Here is a 16,174-nt window from a genome sequence, read left to right on the forward strand (position 1 = left end):
GAGTATACCTTAAACAATCCACTTCAAATTCCTACATTTTCTTTCCAAATAGACATAACAAGCCACCCCTTTGTTTCCCTTCATCTGGTAGCCCTTAAAGTTTCCCCACACTACTAGAAAGATTTTCTTGAAAAAAAAAATTGTAGAAGAAGGTGTGCATGCACTCCAAACTCAACAAAATATACTCCAAACACTAGAACGAACATCATGCTTATATGGCGATCTAATAAACCTTCATCTACCAAACAAAATAGTTTTCTTCTTAGTGGGTAGAAAATAAATTATATCAGCTAGTAGCTATTTAGGACTTGTTTGCAGACTGAGAAAAAAGTTCAAACACTAAAAAAATTACAAGTAGGTCAGCTAAATAGTAATGAATCTAATTAGAACAAAACATGGAATAAATTTATTTTAATTAAATCTCCCAATTGAAAAAGTGGATAAGAGAAATGGAGAGGAAGAAAGATGAAGTTCAAGAAGAATTTAGGTTAGCAAGTGATAAAGAAACAAAGCACTTGTGTTATTGTCATCCAAAGTAGGAGCACGACAGTAATTGAACCATAGACAAGCCATGGGTTAGAAAAGTAGGCACTTTTGAACTCACTCCACATGATCTTGTACTTTCTTCCCATGTAGGCAACCCTATTCTTAAATCATTTTTTACTTTGCACCATGGATAGGGCATCATTCCCAAACCTAGAGAGTTGAAGAGGTCTAATACTAGTTGATTGCTTCTTGGAAAGTTGTGGATATATATTGTGTCATTGTCAATTAACTCACCCAGTAATAATATATATTGTGCAAACATCCTTCTCATTGTCAATTAACTCATCCAATAGTAATATATATTGTGTCATTGGCCTTGGGTAGTACCTCTTTATTGCACTCACTTCCATTGCAATAATGTTCCCAATTACTGAGTGTAACTATTGTGTTTTCATCATTACTAGCAAGTAAAGAGTTGATGTTTTCTCATCAAATTGTATCCATTTAATGGCCGAACCTCTATTTATTTCATTAAGAGTCACTAGATGAATTTTCATACCTATGCATGTGATTATAGAAGCTATTGGAAACTTCACAAACTCCGTCTAGGTCACTTCGTTTGAGCTTTTTTTTTAGGAGAGTAAGCTCAAACACATCTTACACCAACCTTCAAAAATGGTCTTCACTAAATTAACTCCACTTTGTTTTGCATGATGAAGAGAGTGTCCGTTGAACATCTCTAGGACTTGTGCTGGAGGAGAAAAAGTGCAAATACAACTTACACCAACATCTACAAAGGGCCCTAATTGATTTCTTAAAGCTAATCTGGATTCAATTAGGTGAAGGCACCATTTGAAATGCTTTTGCATTCTCATAGTTCTCATCACAACTCACAAGAAAACCATGGTAGATAATTTCTAGAACATCAGAACACTAATTTTGAGAAAGCGGAAAGTACCACATGAATATTTTGTGTCTGGTGAGACAATTGAGAGGCATGTCTGCTAATTCATCCAAATTTTGACCCTTAGCTTCTAGAGAACCCATCAGTATTTGAAAGATGTCCTTCAAAACCCAAAGAAGAATTTAATTTTCAAATAAAAGTATATCATCCATTAATCCTTCCTTCATGGGATTTTGTAAATTGACATCAAAAACTGTATCATACTTCCATGAGAATCCGTTATTTTCATTTTCATAAAAATGAATAACAACCAAATCCCCTCTTAGATAATTGAGAATAAATTCATAAATAAAGCACACATCCCTCACCACCATCCATGCTATATCTATAGAAGTGAAGGAAATATGTTCACCATAGAACTTCCTAATCTCCATGAACTTTGATAGCAACCAGCCTTCAACAAACAATTTGATAGAAGCCTGTGGCTTACTCTTCTGGATGCTGATATGCATCCTTTAAACAACCTCATTTTTAGATTTCTCCAAACCTTTCAGATCCTCTTTCTTATAATGAAAAGGGACAATGGAAAAAAAGCATAGAGTGCACAAATGTTCAGAGTTTGGCAGTGAACTTGACATTCAGAAGATGATAGCATCGGCTTCATTAGGTATATCCTCTTCTATCATTGTCACCCATGCCCAACTTCAATTACACAGCTCCTAGAATTAATTGCTTCTATTTCTTGACATGCTAGTTAGATGTATTTATTGACTCCTTTTGATGCTGAATATTATCCAAGTATGCCCTTTATGTCATCACTTCTATGGTGTTTTCCATTAAGGTGTTCAAATTTAATGACATTTAAAATGAAAGTTCCATTTGAACTTAATGTTAGAGTAAATAATTAATTATTTACTAATTATTTATTCTATTTACTTAAGCTTACTTAGGTTAATGCATTTATTTAATATTTAGTAGTTAATAGTTGTAGTGATGAGTTGTTGACAACACGGGAGTTTGTTCCCTTCTAGCATGTTCCACTTTTTTGTGGAAGAGTGTTTAGTTGTCAACCTTATCTTCTACCTCCTTCTAGCTTGTTCTACAAGCTTCCTTGAGGCCTTTATAAGCGGTCTCTCTCTCATTGTAAAATCATCGATTCGCATAGCAATTTCATTTTCCTATTATGAAATATTTTCTCTTGCTTTGTTTCCTTCAAGCTCTTGCTCCTTAAGTTTCTCTTCCACAAGCTATTTGCACTGCAGGTGATCTTCGCAATTGTGGAGTTGGATTTCATCAACTCCTACATGGTATCAGAGCATCTTTGTTGCTTCTTGTTTGAAGGATTTTTTTGAAGCTGCGATTTGGAGACACAAACCCTAGTTTGTTTGTGATTTTTTCTTCAATCAAGAGGAAGAGCATTTTTTTCAGTATTTGGAGAAAAAGGAGAAAGAGGATTTGGCATAATAGATCTAATATTTTTTTGTCTTTTTCTTTATTTTTTGGAGGTGCGATGATAGCGATTCAGAAAAAATAACTACAGAGGTGATTTTCAAACAGCTATATCTCCCTCATACAGACTCGTTTTTTTGAGCAATTTTTTTATTATTTTGGGGTAGAATTTCGTGATCTACACATTGGTGTAGGTGGTTTGACATCTCTATTGTTGAATTTTTCTACAACTCACAAATTCCATTTTTTGCCACTTTAAATGCTTTGTACAGGCTCATCTGGACACATAATCAGGTTCCATTTTTTTCGAAAGTGCATTTATTTTGTCTACTTTCTAGATCTACAATTAGATTATAGATTCTATGGACATAAATATTAATTTTAGAAATAGGCCCTAGATTGGCTAATGTAATCACACTAAATAAAGAGTGCCCAATTTATACGTTGTAGGGGGGGGGAGCATTTTCTTTTCTGTAATTTATGACAGAATAAGACCCTTCTACTTATGTCTTCTTCTTTCTCTCAATGGTGGATCCATCTATGACCTATCTCACACCAAACAACTATCACAGCTAGAAGGCACAAATGACTAGGTTTCTCATGTCAAGAGGCTTATGGTCATGTTTGAATGAGAATCAACTTGTTCTCACACACCCTTTTGAGGTTCTTCAACACAGGAACAAAATGGATGAGGCCATGGGATTGATTGCACTGAACATTGCAGACAATCTGCTATTTCACTTGAATAGTTTAACCACTGCTTGGGCTTATTGGCTCAAATTTCAGACTTTGTTTGGCATAGTAAATGAATTTTGAGCATTGCAGCTTGATGTAGAGTTGACTTCTTTGACACCTGAAAGATTTCCCACCATTGAGGACTTCTTGATAAAATTCAAATCTTTGCAGACACTTTTGCAGGGATGTTTGAAAACCAAGACAGATGATGAGTGTATCTTTTTTATACTCTCAAAGTTGAGGGGAGAGTATCAGATCTTCTCTTCTACTTTCTACTCCACTATGGATGCCTTGGGTAATAGACATAGGATGCCTTCATTTGAGATATTTTGTGATCAGTTAACTTGTGAACAATCCAAGATTAATCAGATGGATTCACTTTCAAGTTCACAGTCGTAGGCATTGCTTGTCAAGGATACATAGGAGTAGAAGAGTAAACAAATATTAGATCCCTCTTCTACTAGTTCATCATCTTCTAAGGAGAAAAAGAAGACTAAGACTCCTAGCTATTCCTATTGTGGGTAATGATCTCATGATGAGGCACATTATTTTTAGAAGAGATTTGATGGCTATGAGAAACAAATTGTAGATTCGCAAGCTCTTCTTCAGAAGAACACTATTTCTTCTCCATCTTCTTCTACCTCATAGGGGTTTGCCTTTAGTCTTCTTCCATATCTTCAACATCTACACCAGATCTTGGAAAGGGTCATGCATTACAGGCTACCATTACATCTCTTTCATAGGTTCCTTGGATACTGGATTTAGGTGCTTCTCATTATATGGCATCTTCTCAAGGTGTCTTCTCTACTCTTGAGCCTTCTCGTATTCCTCATATTCTCATGGGGAATAACACTGCACTACTAGTCTGCGAGAAAGGTTCAGTTCACATCCAAGATGGTATATTCAATGATGTATTGTATGTTCCATCTCTATTTGCAAACCTTCTCTCGATTTCTTAGATTACACATAGTGGATCAAGGAAGACAGTTGAGTTCACTACTGATTCATTCTTCATTCGGGATCATGTAACATGAAGTATTATTGCTATAGGGGTAGTTGATTCTTCCACTCATCTCTACACCTTCTTGCACTTTGGTCCACCATCTCCATTGTTGGAGCATACTACTTCTCTTTTTTAGGAGCATCATGTGGTGTAGTTAGGATACTTGAACCTTTGTATTGTTCTCGAGATCCCTATTTTGACTACCACACCACATCTAGTTGAGGGCTTTTCTCCTCTACAGGATTTCTCTTTCACTCTACCTGATCCTCTAGCTTCATTCATTGAGATTCTAGGAGCACCTGTTGCAAATACTAAAGTGGACATTCATGACAGTATCATCACACCTACCTTGGGGATTCCCTTTCCGGTTCCTCATACATTCTCCTTTGGGCATCAACTAGGCTTTCCAGTTTTTCCTTTCATTCAGGGATTCCCTTGTTATGTACCCTTGTTTCTTCCACATTGGAGTTGCATTGGTTTGATCCCTCCTTCAGGGGCTCCTTTATTCTGGGGAGGCTTTAGTATCTCTCATGGGGGGGCTAGTTGTACTTATGGTTTTGAGCGAGTCTCTTGACTCTTTTCTGACGAAAGTTGTCCTTGGGGGGATTGGTTGAGACCTTCCTTCCTTCACTTCATTTTTTTTTTCTATATGTTTTTTTAACATCTTTTTGGGGGAGGGTTTTTCCCATGAGGTTTTCCCTCTTTCCCCATTTTCAGAGGTTTCATTTCTTTGCATTGTAAATGGGTACCTAACATGGCCTTGTTGCCGAGACCCATTCTACATTTTCTCTTTGTTTTTTGTGAGCTTGAGGCATTCCCCTAAGTTGCACTTAAGGGGGGGTGTTAGAGTAAATAATTTATTAATTATTAATTATTTATTCTATTTACTTAAGCTTACTTAGGTTAATACATTTATTTAATATTTAGTATTTAATAGTTGTAGTGATGAGTTGTTGACAACACGGGAGTTTGTTCCCTTCTAGGATGTTCCACTTTTTTGTGGACGAGTGCTTAGTTGTCAACCTTATCTTCTACCTCCTTCCAACTTGTTCTACAAGCTTCCTTGAGGCCTTTATAAGTGGTCTCTCTCTCTCATTATAAATCATCTATTCACATAGCAATTTCATTTTCCTATTGTGAAATATTTTCTCTTGCTTTGTTTCCTTCAAGCTCTTGCTCCTTAGGTTTCTCTTCTGCAAGCTATTTGTACTATAGGTGATCTTGGCAACTATGGAGTTGGATTTCATCAACTCCTACACTTATGTCCCTACCCTTCATGACAAATATAAAGTAAGTTTATTGTGTGTATTAGTGGTGAAATATAGCATAAAACTAGATTGTCTGTAATGAACATCACACACTAAGGAAGAAATTAAGCTTGGAAAAATAAGTCAAACTTTGACTATTTAACAATTTTACAATAGGAATAAAACCTTAGTGTGTAATGTTTAAGCCATTTAGTAATAGAAAAATATAAATTACTAAGATAAATCATACTATGTGGAAAGTATAGTACTAAATATTTTCTATGTTAATGTTGTTGTTGAATGGAGAATAGATTGAACACAATCAACTGATGTGTTAAAGTTGAAATGTCTTCAAGTTTTCAACTATAGATTTATAGTAGAAATACAACATTACATAAATTTATAGTAGAAATGCAACATAACATAAGCTCCATGTTTTGTGTTGTGACACATTTTTAGGTTTAGCAGTACCCATAAAAAAATTAAAGAGCTAGATATTGATTTCTATAAAAACTAATTGCTGGAGCCAAATACATTAAGCATAAAATCTGTTCAGGTGTTGAACTCATTGTAGCTAAGTTGACAACATCAAATGAGCTTTTTTCATTTGTATATATTATGTGTTGCTAGAACAATGTCCCATAAAATGAAGTCCGGATGGCTAGAGTCAGTTGATTTGGATGCTAACATTGTAAACATAAGCTTAGTATCTTGATTATTAAAATTTGGTTACTTGGGCATAGACTATTTCATTGGTAGTAGTAATGTTGAAGTACAATAGCTCAATAACATAAAGCCAATCATTATATTTCTGAGTATAGAAGAATAAGAATGTTTTTTATAATTAGAGATAGTAGCTCAAGTTCAAAGTTAAACTAAAAGAGGGGAAATATTTTTATTGAATACCAAAGAGAGCATAACAACACAAGAAACAAAGAGAACTACAGAGCTTTATCCTAGTCCACAAGTTGAACCAGCATCTGAGATAAATCAAGGGGAAGCATCACATGATCAATAATGTTCCAAGCTGGTCCATGCTTAGAGGCCCATTTAGCCAGACAATCAGCCACACTGTTCCACTCACAAGGCATATACATAAAAGACACAATATCCAGAGAATTGCATAACTAAATGATCTGCTGAATAACTAGAGCCAAATGCCAATCCACATGCACAAGGTTCCTTCCATTCAATAAATTGACAACCACCTGTGAGTTAGTCTTGCAAATAATTCTTTTCCAGCCATATTGACAGCACTGTTCCACTGCAACCAAGATAGCCAAGGATTCCATGAGGTTATTAGTATGGTAACCCTTGTATATAGAAAACAAAAACTGAATATCAATAGAACTATCATGCCCAACTCCGCCAATACTAGTCAGACTAGGATTTCCCTGAGAAGAACCATCAGTGTTGATTTTAAGAATGCCCACCTTAGGAGGATTCCAATGCCCCTCATGATTAACATGTTGAGAGTGTTGCCTAGCTCTATTCCCAAAGTGATTGTGGGGGACCGAAGGAGTGCTTCTCTGAAGAGGAAAGGAAAGGCATGAGTAAATACCAACATCTCTAGGATCCAAGCCTCCACCAATGTCACATTTAGATAGGAGTGTTTCATGAAGAGAATCAACAATTTTCCCCCATAGGTGCCTGATCTCAAACTGCACATTATGACAGATTCTTATATTCCTCTCAAGCCAAACATGCCATAAAATAAGGGAATGGCCAATAGTCCAAGCAACCTAAAGAAAAGAAGTCTTTGAAGGGGGATGTTCCAAATAGTCCCAAAATTTAGACAGAGAGGAAATGTGCTAGAACGTGCATCCCGAAACACTCCACTAGAAGTGACAAATCTATTTGGCAAAGGGGCACTAGAAAAAATGGTGAGAAATAGTCTCTTCACTATTGTAGCATAAAACACAAATGGAAAGCCCCTAGAAACCTTGCTTGTAGAGATTCTCCTAAGTAAGACAATGATTGTAAACCAGAATCTAGAGGAAAAAGTTACACTTAGGCCATGAAAAACTATTCCAAACTTTCTTCCACCAAGAGACCACCACATCGCCAAAAAGTTGCTTTGTCAGCACAATGTACCTTGAAGAAATAGAATACATTCCAGAAGAAGCACCTCCCCAAGCCAAAACATCAGGTTCTTGCAAAGAGTTGCACTCCCTAGACACCAATATCTGAGATAGTTCCAACCAATCCCCTAGAGAGCCACCCAGTGGCCAATCAGAAGAATTCTTCCATCTGTAACCAACAACAAGGCCTAGATTATAAGCCTCCTTATAATGAGCCATCTTATTCCATCCAGCAGAAAGGAAAAAAATTACAAAGAGACTGCAAGTGTGGATGAGAGGATAAGAGAGGAGGATACCCATTCTAAGAATCATTCCAAAATAAAGCCTCAATGCCTCTATTATAGATCCAAAATAAACTTCTCTTCACTAGGTGGGTGAACCCACAATAATGGGTTCCACTTTAGTGGGACGAACAAAAATGAAAAAAATTGCAAAATGGGAAATTGAGTTTACCATATGTTTGTGCGAACATACTTATTATGGTTGCACAAACCTTTTTTTAAATCATGTTCACGCGAACATATGAGACAACATCTTTTTACCCAATTTTTTTGGGTCATATGTTCATGCGAACATTATGTTCGCATGAACATATTCGTATGTTCGCGTGAACATACAAAATTACATTTTTTGGGCCTTTTTTTCTTTAATTTTTTTTCTATTTTGACACCCATAATTTTAGATAAATGATCTCCTACTATAAAATAAAAAATGCGAAAATGTGCTACTCGAAGCAAGCTTTCTAATGACTATAATTGTAATACATATTTTAATCATTAAGGCTTTCAAATATGAGTTTAACTCATCATAGGTTCATTACCAATTGAACATCAACCGACTTTGACACCTCCAGAAAATTAGTAAATTAGGTCAATTTTTTTTTAAAAAAAATATGTAGGAACTAGCCTATTGAGATACCTTTCTAATAATAATAATAATAAAGTTTCTAATAAATTGACTTCAAATTATTTGTGTCAAACGGAATGTATGTTTGAATTACGATTTGTGTCACTTCAAAACTTCATAAACTATACAATATTCAACCAAAATGAATCAAACCAAATGCATCCTTTGGATATTGATGTTACGAATCTAACACCAAAAGAATTACTTCATTATCATTTTTAGAAAAAAAATTATGTGTGTCAAACGAACTATCACTCTTTTAAAATATTGAATTTTATTATGTACCACTTTTCGAAGGAGATGAAAAAGTTGCCATAAATATTTTTTTTCAAAAAAATAAAAATATATGGTTACAAAGTAGGAAAAGAGTACTCAAAATCATTAGTTTATGTCATCTTGAAATTATTTATGGTTTTTGATATATAGTCACTTGAACGTGACGTTTGTTGCAAAAATATTGATTTCAGTGTCAAAATTGGTCAAAAAGTGGAACCCATTATTGTGGGATCACCCAGGTGACCACCAATCTTGAGGGTATTCCACATCACAGAGCCTCTTCCCTCAAGAGAAAACATAGAAATATTAGAAGGTTCAACACTAGGTAAATAATTGTGTGACAAGATATGGGCCCAAAGCTGAGACTAACTAGAACACTAGCACCAATAGAGCTTGGCAGCAAGAGATTGACTACACAAGATAACAAAACAAAGGTTGAGGCCTCCTTCTTTCTTTGGCCTGCAAATGGTATCCCAATTGATGACGCTCCATTTTTTATTTTGCAAATTGCCACTCCGAAGAAATTGGTGAGAGAGAGCATCAAATTCCTTAAGAAAATACAACGAGGCAGGCTAAACCATGCTTCTATATATGGGAAGGGCTTGAATCATATATTGAAGGAGTGTTACCCTGCCAACAGTAGAGAGCTGCCTATGAGTCCAATGATTGAATTTTTGGTGAAGTTTATTGAGAAAGCTTTGCCAAAAAAGCCTAGGCTATCTACCCACCACAATATGGACCTCCCAAGTAAGTCAGAGGGAGAGACTTAATCTGAAATCTTAGGATATTAGCAATCCTCCACTGGATAGGCTCAGGAATGTTGAAGAAAAAAAGAGGACTTGTGGTCATTAATTTTTTGTCCAGAGGCATCCAAATAAGTATCCAAAGTGAGCCAAAAGGCTTTAGCTTCCTGAATCTGAGGTCTCCCAGCAAAGTTAATATCCTCAACAAACTGGCGATGGGAAAGAGTGGGCAAACCATTTCCCCATTGCCATCCTTGACTCGGATTTTGGGAAACATGAAACTTGATAAGTCTACCAAGTCTCTCAGCCATAATGATAAAAAAATAAGGAGAGAGCGGATCTCCCTGGCGAAGACCTCTAGATGCCCCAAAAAGCTCTAACGGTTCACCATTAAGAAGGACCAAGAAGGAAGCAATAGTAACACAACTAAGAACCCATCTAACCCATTCTTGATCGTAGTCAAAAGATAGAAGAATGTTCTGCAAGAAATCCCAATTGACTCTATCATAAGCCTTATCCATATGAAGCTTAATGAACATGATACGTTCCCTGGAAGTACACATAGAGTGAATAGCTTCGGAAGCAATACCCACCCCATCCAAAAAGAAATTTAGCTTAGTAATGATTTAATAGAACACATTACAAAGAGCAATGGGCCTAAAGAAGTCCAGTTGATTACCTCTTCCATCTTCGAAATAAGGACAAAGAAAGTAGCATTCAAGGCTCGGAGCATTTCTTTGTTGGAATAGGACTCCTGAACCACATCCAGAAGGTCATGATTGATAATATCCCAAAATTCCTGAAAAAATTCAACATGGAAGCCATCAAGTCCCAAAGCTTTGCCTTTCCACGAACTGAAGACCACCCCCTCCAAGTCAGACATACTAATTGGCCTCATAAGAGAGTCATTCATCTCCTTGGTCAAAATAGAGGGAGTATAGGATAGGATTGTATTTTCCTCAATCTCTGCCGGGGGTAAATCATTTGAAAAGAGATTAGAGTAAAATTGAATAACTTCCCTAGAAACTTCTTGAGAGGAGGTTAGACACGTCCCATCTGAAGTAACAACAAAAGAAATATAACTCCTGCTATGTCAAGCCTGCATAGATTTATGGAAAAATGCGGTGTTCTTGTCCCCTACTTAAGTTCAAAGTTGATATCTTGTTTTTGTCACAAATAGTTTCTGAAATTTCATATTCTCTAAATTTTTATATCAAAGTGAGAAACCACTTTTTGATGAAATCATATCACAATTAAAAATCTCAAAACAAAGTGGAAGAGAATATTCAAATCAACAACTAAATAAAATAAGGCAAATCATAGTGTGTTAACAGTCATTTATATAAATAATAAATGTAATTAATTGATATGTATCTATATATTTATTTCTATTGTTTTAGTTGAAAAAACAGTTAAACAGAAAATAAATAAAAACTCAAAAATAAAATTTAATTTTGTAAATAACACTCCAAATTTTAGAATATTAGATGTGGTTTTTTTAATAAATTGATAAATATATGAAAACATTAATTTCTAAAACATTAATAAAATATTTACTTTTTTTCCTATTTCCATTTATATAATTTTTTTTTTGGTATTTGACAGTTAAAATTTTCTAATGATATATGTTTTATTAACATTGTGCAGTTTGAAATTAATTAGATAAGTCATTTGTTAAATTGTTTAATGTCTAAAATCTATGGGCTATCATGTGTAGTGAGAACAAAAGAGAAAGAATGTAAACGAAATAGACTTAAAATATTTGTATACTGCATAGACTAACAAATAATTGACCATTACAAATTCCTTCAACTGCCTCTCAATTCTAGATTAGACTATGTCAACTAGTTTGTTGACATTAGGCATGCAAATATATCACAGATAAAGTTTGTAAAAGAGCATCGATATTCACATCGTTCAATTGTACATTAGCAGTCCAATTATTATTCTATCATGCCACAATATCAAAGTAAAAAACACCAACGGTTTAATTTTTCTACAAATAAAAAATAGCAGTACTAAAAATTCTAGAAGTTTTCTGGAACATTCCTTTTTAAGACGCCTCTACTTAAAGGGTTTACTAAATTAAAGGCTCTACTGAACTATAGAATGAATTGGTGGAGGTGAAAAACAGGGGTAATTTGTATAGGGATTGAAATGAACATTGTCGAATGATTCATGTTTTGCACTCGGTAAATTTCAGACACTTGAGCTTTGCAATGTTTTCCACCCGACTGCAAGGTAAGTTTATCAGAGTAGCATAGGTTAAGATATTGTAGGAGTGTGCAAATTTTTGAACAGTGTGGCAGAATCCTAAATTCCTGGTTAACATTGTGGCACGGACTTTTTTCAAATTGCTGAAGAGTTCAATTTTTTTCTTCTTGTACATTATTATAAAAAACCGACCGCTTAGCGTTCAACCATGTCTCTATCTAAAAGTGATTTTCAGCGTCTGATTTCACATTGTGGGCATTAGAAATAAAGGCTGAAACTTGTTCTTTGCTTTTGAATTTGATGAGTTACTTGGACATTACAATGACATCAAAGTCCATGTCTTCGAATCTCTAATCATGACATTCACAACAAAGGAGCCTGTCTGGCCATTTTGTCAAACACATCGCGTAATATGAGTATGGGTTTTTTTTTCCCTTGGAGATGGTTTTGAAAGGGGTGTACGTTTGCAGGACATGCACATAGCCATTCTCCATCTCTGTAACAGAGTATTGCAGTCGTGGTTACAATGAAATATGTTGATAATAGATGATGAAGCCACCATTGGCAACCTGGTTGTCCTTGCCAGAGCTCAAGGAAGAAATTGTGGTTTACATACATCACAACTTTTATATGGAAGAATAGCAATAACAGGATGCTTTCAGGAAAATTAAATTCATGGATAATATAATAAATTAAACATTGCAAATATATCAACCATGGACAATGACACAGACCATTCCAAATCATCATTAATTTCTATATTTTTAGTCTTAAGCGACCAAGCCACTGTCAACCCTTGAGGATGAGCTTGTGAGCATTTTGCTACAGTTTCCCTTACTCGTGCGGGAAAATGGTTCTACAGACAACCCTAGACAACAAGTTTTAAGAAATAGTCCGTTAGAACCTCTGTTAAAAATTGGGAAAATTGTTTACCGCAGGCAGCGGCATCCACCAACATATTTACAATTTGTAAAAACTATATTGCACAGGCAAATACAAGTCGAAACTTACGTTTTCTCGTCCCTTCGATTCAAAGACTTGGCTTCTGAATTCCTCAACGACCCTGAAAATTACTGCAAATGTCTGCCTGGCAGTAGAACAATAAAAGAAATTTGATAACACGAGTCTGAAAAAATAACAATAAATGATCACATGGATGGGATAGTTGACAGCTGTCAGAATATTTAGTACAAGCTTATTAGTCTACCTTTTTCTTTCAATTTTCTACAATTAAAAAAAATTACCCCTGACAAAATGGCCATCGCCCAATAGGAAAATGGGAATTAGATAAAAAATAGATTTTTAAAATTATACATCTTCCAACCGTAGGATTATTTACTCTGATTCAAATTAATAATTAGAAGCCCCACTGAAAACATTAGTTCCAGGGACTAATATTTTCAAAGGGGTACAGCTGTAGAATGTTACCAGTGACAAGAAAACGTATGGACTTTCACTTGAAAATATTCTGTACATCGTTACAGGTATATAATTTTTGAAGAAAACGTAAAGTATGTGTTTGAAGAAAACGTAAAGTACGTAAAGAATAAAACTATCTTCATCTTTACTGAGCCAAAGTTTAGATTCTAAAAATTTGAAAAGGATGGTATTAATTTAAGGTGGGGCTTAAAAAAATAAGAAAAGAATAAAAAACTAGGAATAGGCTTCTGTAGAAGTTATATGCACTTAGATAGTGTTAAATAGTCTTAAAGTTCTTTATGTGCAAGTGAAATATACTAGCGAAAGAGGTGAGTGCATATAAATTGCATTGTAGACGTGCCTAAGAAATAGATTTTCAGATTATTATTACTTTAAATATATCTTTCAAAAATTCATATGTAATTTAAAAGGTTAGGTAATATTTTATTTTTAATTGGGTGGTATATTATTTCTTATAAATTTAATTGGGAGAAGAGTAAGTGCTAATTTCTTTTAGAAGAAAGCATGTTGGTATATGAGATTTATAAATAGTATGAGTAATTTGTATTTCATTTATTTGTTGTATGACTTATATTCTTGATATTGTGGAAAAAATATATTAATAAAATTGAATTTTTTATAGAAATATTCATTGGACACTAAGTATTTTAGAGTTTAATCTTTATTAACTTTTCATTTAATATGTTAGATGACAGAATTATGCTCTTCAATCATTTTTCTTCTATTTAATTAAGATGTCACATTCTTGTATTATCTCAATGGAATATTTGTTGGAAGTGATAATTTCTCCTAGGCCCAATCAGTTAAAAGGTGGAGTCTATTTGATCAACATTGTTTACCAATTGTAACTTACTATTGTGATCATGCAATTGGTTAGAATTGTACGTAGAATAATAAACTCATTATCTCCTTCAGTCAAGGTATAGTTGGATAGTTTAGATTTATCTATTTTCCATTCATAATGACTTGGGCAAACACACACCATCAGTGTTGTGAAGGACCTTTTTAAATACAAGCAATGTAATCATGTTTATTAATCAATTAAAAATATCCTTTCTACCTATTCTAGCAAGCTCTATATTTTGAAGTGTATATTAATGTGTTTTTAGTATTCTTTCGTGAGGTATCAGAGAAGGTTAGATTCAAAGGGTTGTTGAAGTTTGTAGCTAATTACAATGGCAAAGAGAAGGTTAAAAAAGAAGGATTTTTTTCAATAAAAGAGTGAAATATACTTGAAGAAAAAAAATTGTAGCATGGGTATCTCATAGTTTGTTGTCTTTATTAATTTATAGTGAAAAAATATTTTGAATAAGTGCCTAGGCTAAGAAAAAGTAGAAGATTGTGTGAAATAGGACAAAGGCAGATTAAAAAAGTTAGAGGAGGATGGAAGTTGTCAATTGATAAGAAAATGATACTGCTAAACATTCAATCATTTTTATTAAGTTTTGGTAAGCAATTGGGTTGGAGGGCCCAACAAAGTTTGGATTCCCCAGCACCCACAATGTGGCTAAATGGGAGTTGTTGATAAAATACAAGGGTTTCATAGTTGAACCCATAATGGACTGAACATAAAAGATTGCAAGAGCTCATGTTTAGAGCATTTCGAGAAAATGATGAGATTTCCTAGGTTTGATCCAAGTTTGAAGATTTAAGATATGGTTTTCAGTAAGTCTAAAGACTTTATAAAATTGATATAAAAAAAAATGATGAATTTGAAGATTTTATATACTGGTGAGTTTTTGTGGTTAATAGAAACCACTTTCATGCAAAATTTTTGGTAAGCTATTAACCAAATAATGAATGTAAAAGTCAATAGTAAACTAAAAACCATTTTGAAATTGCATTGGAAAGTCATATCATATGTAGGTAGAAATTAAAAGGGAGTGTTGGATAACACAATTTCTCCTAGGCATAATCAGTTAAAAGATGGAGCCTAACGAATCATGGAAAGATATTTCCCTCATTTACTAATTGCCACTTAGTGGTCTGATCATGCAATCGTTTAGGACTATACATAGAATAGTTAACTCATTCTTTGCTTTAGTCAAGCTATAGTTAGGATGACATGCAACTTAGATAGTTTAGATTGATCTATTGTCCATGTGTAATGACCTAGGTGAACACTCACCATCGGTGGTGTGAATGGTCCTTTAAATACAAGTGTTGTAATTGTATTTGTTAATAAATAAAAATTCTTATTTCTGTCTGTGGAAGGTCTTTATTTTGAAGTGTATATTTATGTGTTTTTAGTATTCTTTCAATTTTTCCATAAAATTCATAAATTTTCTATTGATTTTGTAAATAGATTATGACTATGTTGGTCACAAACTTAATGAAATTTTTCTATAGTAGAAATGAAATGATGCTTGAAATATTATTGAACCTTAATTATTGTTTTTTTCAAATTATAGAATGCAATTTTATATCTATATTCTAATTTGTTATATAAATGAAATTACTCATATTATATGTTATTTGAACAACTATCTTTCATCATCTTAGTACTCAAAATTATTTAAATAACGCAAGTACTAAAATTCTAAAAAAGAAAGAGTTGTCAAATTTCCAAATTTTAATAAAAAAAAGATAAAGCTGTTTCCGGATAAGATCATAGGATAGACTAATTAAATAACATTTACCAATAAAATAAAAAATTACTTTGAGATAAATTATCAAAACTACGGAGAATA

The 16,174-nt window shown here is 33.9% G+C and overlaps 1 long non-coding RNA gene across 3 annotated transcripts; it reads right to left on the reverse strand.

The window, feature by feature from the left end:
* Window positions 1-6,694: 6,694 nt before the first annotated feature.
* Window positions 6,695-13,482, reverse strand: LOC149546319 (uncharacterized). Of its 3 annotated transcripts, XR_016353691.1 has the most exons (4): window positions 13,056-13,482; window positions 10,510-10,629; window positions 7,919-8,074; window positions 6,695-7,088 (listed from the first exon to the last, which is right to left on the reverse strand). It is a non-coding gene; the product is annotated as an uncharacterized LOC149546319 (long non-coding RNA). The 3 variants fall into 3 exon arrangements; XR_016353692.1 differs by lacking the exon at window positions 10,510-10,629 and adding an exon at window positions 12,779-12,912 and having other exon boundaries at window positions 6,695-8,074; XR_016353693.1 differs by lacking the exon at window positions 10,510-10,629 and having other exon boundaries at window positions 6,695-8,074.
* Window positions 13,483-16,174: the final 2,692 nt, after the last annotated feature.

Source organism: Cupressus sempervirens, chromosome 7 (genome assembly GCF_028749045.1).
Source record: "Cupressus sempervirens isolate cs-2001-9-10 chromosome 7, ASM2874904v1, whole genome shotgun sequence".
NCBI classification, from domain to species: domain Eukaryota; kingdom Viridiplantae; phylum Streptophyta; class Pinopsida; order Cupressales; family Cupressaceae; genus Cupressus; species Cupressus sempervirens.